Consider the following 9270-nt stretch of genomic DNA (forward strand, 5'->3'; position numbering starts at 1 on the left):
GCTATGGTTATGTTATTTGTTAACATTAGGGAAAGCTGGGTAAAAGGTATATATGAATTCTCTATACTAGTTTTTGCAATGTTCTGTAAGTCCGACTATTTCAAAATAAGTTTTTTAAAGTACTGTTACCACCCATCAGATCAGAAAAATTTTAAGTCTTGACAGTCTCCATAACTGGAAAGGACAGGGAGCAAATTAAACCCTCAAATACTGCTAGTGTAAGTGTCCACTGGTACAACCATTTTGGAGAATATATAGGAATATTTGACAACCCCTAGCAAAGATGGAGATACATAAACATAACCAAATGACTCTGTGAACATATCGTAGGGAACCCTCATACATGCACTCAAGGAAACATGTTTACACACGTATGAATGCCCATCACTAATTATTTTAATGACAAATACTGGGGGGGAGGGAGGGAAGGAGACTGGGTAAATAAATTGTGGTACATTCACACAAGGGGACACTATACAGCAGCAAAAAAGAAGGGACTAGGACATCCAGCATAGATGAACTTGACAAGGATTTGTGAATGAAAATTCAGGTTACAAAAGAATACTAGACAATAACACCCACTGTGTAAAGTTTTAAAACATGCCCCAAATACAACGTACTGTTTTGGAATAAATAAACTGTGACATTAAAATACAAAATCTTGGGGCGCCTGGGTGGCACAGTCGGTTGAGCATCCGACTTCAGCCAGGCCACGATCTTGCGGTCCGTGAGTTCGAGCCCCGCATCAGGCTCTGGGCTGATGGCTCAGAGCCTGGAGCCTGTTTCCGATTCTGTGTCTCCCTCTCTCTCTGCCCCTCCCCCGTTCATGCTCTGTCTCTTTCTGTCCCCAAAATAAATAAATGTTGAAAAAAAATTAAAAAAAAAATACAAAATCTTGGGGCGCCTGGGTGGCTCAGTTTGTTGAGCATCCAACTTCAGCTCAGATCATGATCTCTAGGTTCGTGAGTTCAAGCCTCGCGTCGGGCTCTGTGCTGACAGCTCAGAGCCTGCAGCCTGCTTTGGATTCTGTGTCTCCCTCTCTCTCTGCCCCTCCCCTGCTCTCTTGCTCTCTCAAAAATAAATAAACATTAAGAAAAAAAAATCTTAAAAAAAAAAAATTAAAAATCTCTCCTGAAGTGATAAAGTGGAGAGAAGTAATCAAGGAAGGATACAAAAAGGACTTCAACAGTATTCTCAATGTTTCACTTTTTAAAATTTTCATGGTACATACACAGACACTTTGTTATACTTTACACTTTTTTTTTGATTATTTTTTTTAACATTTATTTATTTTTGAGAAGAGAGAGACAGAGCATGAGCGGGGGAGGAGAGAGAAAGAGGGAGACACAGAATCTGAAACAGGCTCCAGGCTATGAGCTGTCAGCACAGAGCCCAACGCGGGGCTCGAACTCACAGACCACGAGATCGTGACCTGAGCCGAAGTCGGCGCTTAACCAACTGAGCCACCCAGATGCCCCTATTTTTATTTTTTTCAATGTTTATTTTTGACAGACAGAGACAGAGCGTGAGTAGGGGAGGGACAGGGAGAGAGGGAGACACAGAATCTGAAGCAGGCTCCAGGCTCTGAGCTGTCAGCACAGAGCCTGACTCAGGGTTCGGACTCATGAACCACGAGATAATGACATGAGCCTGTCAGATGCTTAACCAACTGATACTTATTTTAAAGACAGGAAAATGGGGACACCTGGGTGACTCAGTTGGTGAATGATCTGACTCTTGATTTCAGCTCAGGTCATGATTTTTGGTAGGAGTATAAATTGGTACAAACATTCTCAAATGTGGGGCACCTGGCTGGCTCAGTTGGTAGAGCATGTGACACTTGATCTCAGAGTCATGAGTTCAAGCCTGATGTCGGGTGTGGAGTTTACATTAAAAAAAAAAAAAGAGAGAGAGAGAGGGGGGCGCCTGGGTGCTCAGTCATTTAAGCTTCTGACTTCAGCTTAGGTCATAATCTTGAAGTTTGTGAGGTAAGTTTGGGCCCTGCATCGGGCTCTGTCCTGACATACAGAGTGGATCCTGCTTGGGATTCTCGCTCTTTCTCTGACCCTCCCCTGCTCATACTCTCTACCCCTCCCCTGCTCATACTCTCTGTCCCCCTCAAAATAAATAAATAAATAAATAAACAAACAAACAAACAAACAAATAAATAAAAACTTTAAGAAAATATTAAGGGGCACCTGGGTGGCTCAGTTGGTTAAGCATCCGACTTCGGCTCAGGTCATGATCTCACCGTTCATGAATTTGAGCCCCATGTCAGGCTCTTTGCTGACAGCTCACAGCCTGAAGCCTGCTTCAGATTCTGTTTCTCCTCTCTCTCTCCCTCTCTCTCTCTACCTGCTCGTGTTCTCTCTCTCTCTCAAAAATAAATAAACATTAAAAATTTTTAAAAAGAACATTAAAAGAAAAAACTAAAAAACATAGTCAAATGTAATTTGGTGATAAATATTAAAAGCCTCCAAGTATGCATACTACTTAACCTATTAAGTCCTTGAATAGTAATCCTAGGGAATTAATCAGAGATAGAAGATAGTCATCACCTTATTATTTATAGCAGTAAAAAGTTTAAAAATGTTAAAGTTGCATAGCAGAAGATTAAGTCATGAATGTATTAGGCAGTTATTAAAAATCACCTTATAAAAAATGCAGACATAAGAACATTTTACAACATATTGTTAATCATTAGCAGGCTAGAAAATGAGTATGATCCTAATTTTCTAAGATATGTAAGTACGTGTATATAAATACATATGTATGTATATGTAGAGAAAGTTGGGAGGTTTTTGTGTTAGTTTGCTCAGACCGCCATAACAAAGTACCAGAGATTGGGTGGCTTGAACAACAGAAACTTCTGGATGCCTGATGCCTGTCTGGCTCAGCAGAGCATACAACTCTTTTTTTTTTTTTTTTTTTTTTAAATATTTATTTGGGGAAGAGCACAAGCAGGAGAGAGGCAGAGAGAGCGGGGCCGAGGATCTGAAGTGGGCTGTGCACTGACAGGCTGACACCAGTGAGCCCGATGTGGGGCTCGAACTCATGGACCCCACGATCACGACCTGAGCCGAAGTTGGATGCTCAGCCGACTGTGCCACCCAGGTGCCCCAGAGCATGTGACTCTTGATCTCGGGGTCATGAGTTCAAGCCCCACGTTGGGCATAAAGCTTACTTTCAACAAATAAAATTAAAACAACAGAAATTTATTTTCTCACAGTTCTGGAGGCTGATTTCTTCTGAGGCCTCTCCTTGGCTTGCAGAAAGCCACCTTCTTCCTCACTGTGTCATCCCTCAGTCTGTGTTCTCTCTGTCCCAATCACCTCATCTTGTAAGAATACTAGTCATATTGGACTATGACCTATGCTATGACCTCACTTAATCTTGATTACTTCTTTAAAGGCCCCATCTCTAAATACAGTTACATTCTGAGGTACTGGGAGTTAGGACTTTTAACATATGAATTTTCCTGGAACAAAATTCAGCCCATTATACCTATATATCAAAATATTAACTAGATGTGTCTAAGTAATTTTAAAAATGTTTTTTTGTAAAAATGAGATCTTCCTACACTAATGATAAATGGGACTCTTTCAATCTCAGTTGAAGTCCCAAAACCAAGAATAATACTATAGGTGCCAATTTCTGTCCCTTTGTCCTAAATGTGGTGCCAAGTCACATCTATTAAACACGTACCCACTTCCTACCTGTAGAAGTAAAACATGGAAGATCAAAGAGTAGAGACGGTAACACTTTGAAGAGAGTCACTGGAGCACTTTGGCATTTCCCCCTCCAAGGGTGTGAAAAGAAACTGCTTCCTCCTCCTTCAAGCCAAGGGAGAAGCAGTTTAAGGGAGCCACTCAGGGAACTTGGCATGTATTCCCTGAGCTTGGATGGCATGAGTACTAGAATGAGAAATTTGGCTAGATCATCCTGAGCTAGAAAAGCAGAGGGAGAGATCATCAGGGCTGCATAGAAAATGAGCTGAGGGGCGCCTGGGTGGCGCAGTCGGTTAAGCGTCCGACTTCAGCCAGGTCACGATCTCGCGGTCCGTGAGTTCAAGCCCCGCGTCAGGCTCTGGGCTGATGGCCCAGAGCCTGGAGCCTGTTTCCGATTCTGTGTCTCCCTCTCTCTCTGCCCCTCCCCCATTCATGCTCTGTCTCTCTCTGTCCCAAAAATAAATATTTGAAAAAAAAAATTTAAAAAAATAAAAGAAAATGAGCTGAGGGGCGCCTGGGTGACTCAGTTGGTTAAGTGTCCGACTTCAGCTCAGGTCATGATCTCACGGCCTGGAGCCTGTTTCAGATTCTGTGTCTCCCTGTCTCTCTGACCCTCCGCCGTTCATGCTCTGTCTCTCTCTGTCTCAAAAATAAATAAATGTTAAAAAAAAAAAAAAAGAAAGAAAGAAAGAAAGCTGAATGCATTTCTAATGGCAAAGGTGGGGACGTATCTATGCACCTTCTCAGAGGAACGTCTCTGTTTCAAGGACTTATCAATGGGCTCTAAGTAGCAAGGAAACTTAATTTTTTCCTTTTGCTTTTGTTTCCCACATCAGACTAGGCATTTATTTATTTATTTTTTTATTTATTTATTTATTTATTCAGAGAGAGAGAGAGAGAGAGAGAGAGAGAGAGAGAGAATAAGTGGGGGAGCAGCAAAGAGACAGGAAACAGAATCCCATGCAGGCTCCGCGCTGTCAGCACGGAGCCCAACGCGGGGCTGGAACTCACAAACTGTGAGACCATGACCTGAGCCAATATCTAAATTCAGATGCTTAACCAACTAAACCATCCAGGTGCTCAAAAGACTAGGCTTTTAAATGCCAGAACATGGGGACTATATATGTAGTAACTGAACTAACGTAAGTTCACTCCTTGGTGAGTTTCAGATAGAGATTGTGCCAGTTGAGTTATCACACAAAGGAAACTTCATTTGCAGCAAGTAAGGAGATCATGGGGAATAATTTACAAAGCCACCATGTGAGGACTAAGCCCACCAACCCAATCAAAGGAGGGCCGCGGAAACTTGGAGCAGAGTCAAGGGAGACTTTAATCAACGTTCTTGCAAGAGCAGGCGTCTGAGAGACAGGCACACTCTGGGCAGTTACAGCAGACAATTTATCTCCTAGTATGCAAGTCCCTTCCCCGGTTCCTCATTGGCTGAGTACTACAGAGGTAACAGCCTTGCAGGGCCACGCCTGTGCCCGTGTAAGACAAAAAATAGTCTGATTGGAACAAATATACATTCCCTGAGGTGACAGAGACTTCCAGTCCCTCCTCCTTTTCTTCTTTGGCGCATGCTCATTGCAAAGCCCACTAAAATAAGCCCTCGAAATGCGGAGGGGAAGAAGAACCAGGAAGTGAAGTGTCTAAAGGTTTGGGACTCCATTGGTGGAGGGGGGTGGGGGTTCGTACATATTTCCAATAGGTTGTAAACCTACTATTAACTACACATCACAGCTTTTATTTGGTATTTCTGAAAATGAATCATCTCCCTTATTTCTCACAATGTCCCCCCTGCCTTGCAGGGGTGAGCAGATTGTTTTACTTTAAGTTTTGGGATAAATATTCAGAAAAGGAAGCTTTGTCATCACAAACGCCTATACACACATCCTATGTTATGTTAATGAAGCTTGTGTTCCTTCTAGGGTGGAGACTTCAAAGAAGCAGAGGTAAATATCAGACTAGGGGAAGGGACTATGGCTGTGCTCTGAGAGCAGATGTAACCTGGATGGGGTCTTGGGCTCCTAAGGTAAGGAATGCAGGGCCTTGCTTGTTCATAGGCTGAAATCAATCAGTTGACCGGGAGTCCAGGCTTCTGCAGAGACAGACTATTTGTTGGTGGGTCTGAAAAGAAACAATAGTTGATTAGGGAGAAACAGTTCTCTGAAAAACAAGCTTTAAATTTTCTGCTAGTTTAAACTCATTAACCCTATGGGTCACGGTTTCATACCTGCAGAAACAACTCAAGAATGGGCATTAGGTCAATCTTTACTTTTGGGAGTTTTACCATTGATTTATTGTCTTTGAATTTGTTAGGCTATTTCTTGACCTGGTAGAGACTTCCCCCACCCCCTCCACCCACCCCCGCAATTCCCTTTGTTCCCTTAAAATCTGTAACTACTAGGTTTTGCATTTCTTTGTGATTCTGACACCTAGGAAGCTCTGCCAGCAGTGTGCCTGGGCACAGATCACAGTAAATAGCTGGGATCTAAAATGACTTCTCTTGGGTCACAAAAGCTGTGTTTTGTCTTTTTTTTTTCAGGGGACCCCTAAATCTTTCTGCTTACATCTAAACCCTATTGAGAAAACTCTTCAAATAAAGCAGTCTCTTAAAGAATTCAAAGAACGCAATCATTCCCATCCTCATTTACCACCCAGAAATAACCAAGATTAACATTAGGTGACTGTCATCTATCTATGGACGGTTTTGTACAATAAAACAAAACTCTCCATTCTTTAAGCAATGACGACAACAACAGGAGTATATAGGAAGACTCTGGACTAGTTCACAGAATCTATGGAGAAGCTGCAAATCTGGTCTTGAAAAGGACAAGAACTTGGGCAGCAGCCAGAGTCTGCGGAACAGAGCCAGATGCATTGGCAGTATTTGGGAGCGCTGATGATCGGATAAATAGGCCCCAGGTATTTTTCATTATGTTCTTATACTCAAGATTTAAATTCTTACCTTAAAAAAAAAAGTTTAACAAAGAAGACAAACTACAGGTGGCAGACACTTGTTTCTTTACCCCACAGCTCTTTCTCTCTTAATAATTGCTAGCAGAAACACATTTTGGGGCACCTGGGTGGCTCAGGTGGTTAAGCACCAGACTTCAGCTCAGGTCTTGATCTCTCAGTTCCTGAGTTCAAGCCCCACATGGGGCTCTCTGCTGTCAGTACAGAGCCTGCTTCAGATCCCCTGTCCCATCCCCCCCCCCGCCCCTCCCCTACATGTGCAATCTCTCTCTCTCAAAAATAAATAAACATTAAAAAAAAAAAGGAACATATTTTGTTTGTGGCTATGTGAACAGTTATAGGGAATGAATCATAATGGTTTAGAGAATGACATCCAAATTTAACCTAAACACCTTAAAAAAAGATCTTTCTTTTTCCTTGCAGATCAATAATTCCAGGGTAAGACTGGTTGAAGAGATCTTTGTCAAATTGCCCAATATAGGACTAAAGCCCCTGGTATTGACTATACCTTTCATTATTTTTCTCTCTCAGGAAAAAAGATTAAAATAAGAAATGAGTTAAGAACTCCTATATTCAACAATAAAAAAAAAAAAAAGCCCAATTTGAAAATGGCAAAAGACTTGAACTAACATTTTTCCAAAGAAGATATACAAAAGTTCGATAAGCATATGAAAAGATGCTCAACATCAATAATCAGAAGGGAAATGCAAATCAAAACCACAATGAGGGGAGCCTGGCTGGCTCAGTCAGCAGAACATGTGGCTCTTGGTCTCAGAGTAGTGAGTTCAAGCCCCATGTTGAATGTAGAGATTACTTAAAAATAAAAATCTTTAAAAAAAAAATGAAATATCACTTCACACCCATTAGAACACACGCACACACAAACATATGTATATATGTATTTACCTATACATATATATATATGTATATATATGTATATATATACATACACACACACATATATAGGTATATATACTTTTTAAAGTAAGCTCCATTCTCAGCATGGGGCTTGAACTCATGACCCTGAGATTAGGAGTCACATGCTCTACTAACTAAGCCAGCCAGGCACCCCTAGAATGACTATTATATTTAAATAAAACAAAACCAGAATAAACAAGTGTTTACAAGGACGTGGAGAAATTGAAATGCTTGTGCACTGTTGGTAGGAATGTTGAATGGTGCAGCCACTGTGGAAAATGGTACGGCAGTTCCTCAAAAAATGAAACATTGACTATGATCCAGCAATTACACTTCTAGGTATATGGCCCAAAGAACTAAAAGGAGGAACTCAAACAGATATTTTTATACCAATGTTCATAGCATCATTATTCACAGTAGCCAAAAGGTGGAAACAACTCAAATGCTCAGCTTTAAAAAAGGATGAAATTCTAATACGTGCTACAACATGGATGAATCTTGAAGACATTATGCTCAATGGAATAAGCCAGACACAAATGGCAAATACTGTATGATTCCACTTATATGAAGTACCTGGAATAAGGGGAAACACACAGAGACGAGAGATAGAACAGTGGTGACCAGGAACTGGGGGGTTGGGAAATGGGGAGTTACTCTCTAGTGGCTTTCTATTTAGCATGATGAAAACATTCTGGAAATGGATGGTGGTGATGGTACCCCAAGTATGTGAATGTTCTTAATACCACTTAAGTGTATACTTAAAACTGGTCAAAATGGTAACTTTTATGTTATGCATATTTTACCACAACAGAAGCAGTTTTGAAAAGGGATGACTGTTAATTGCTGTTCATAAGTAAGATATATGTGCAACTTTTTCAAAAAATTAAATTTTGCATTGTTGCAAATATGTAATCCTTGCAAATTTCTTGAGGGGAATTATGCCAATTTACTTTTAATGTTGCATATGAAGCCACCTCAAATGAAATAATAAAATTATAGATAATTGTCATTATTACCAATTATATTTGCCCCAGGCAAGGTTATAAAAAGGGTCCAAAGAGTTCACCCCTTTGAAGCAGATTCTGAGTGAGGGAAAAATCTGTTAATAGATGCCCACTCTATGAAAACAAAAACGAATAGGGTGCATCCAGATCTCCCTGGACATTTGGGAAAAAATAGAAGAATAAGAAATGTCAACACACCGCAACAGAGGTTATGTGATATTATATTGGTTGTAGAATATAAGGAGAGCAAAATAACCCTTTGAATGGGCCCTTAATAAGATGATAGATACATACATACATACAAGCATGCATACATACACACTTACGTACATACTTATGTACATACGTACATACATAGATATTTAAAAAAACATGAGATTTACTGTCTTAACATATTTTTAAGAGTGCAGTTAGTATTGTTAGCTTGTAGGTACATTATATAGCAGGTGTCTAGAACTTTTTCATCGTGCATGACTGCAACTCTACACCTGTTGAATAGCAACTCATTTCCCCCTCTCCTCCAGCCACTGGCAACCACCGTTCTGCCTTCTGTCTCCATGAGTGTGTCTACTTTAGATACCTCGTGTAAGTGGAATCATGCAGTATTTGTCCTTCTGTGACTGGCTGATAAGCTGCACATTGCT

The sequence above is a fragment of the Herpailurus yagouaroundi genome, unplaced genomic scaffold, assembly GCF_014898765.1.
Source record: "Herpailurus yagouaroundi ecotype Mexico unplaced genomic scaffold, PumYag 181, whole genome shotgun sequence".
Classification (NCBI taxonomy): Eukaryota; Metazoa; Chordata; class Mammalia; order Carnivora; family Felidae; genus Herpailurus; species Herpailurus yagouaroundi.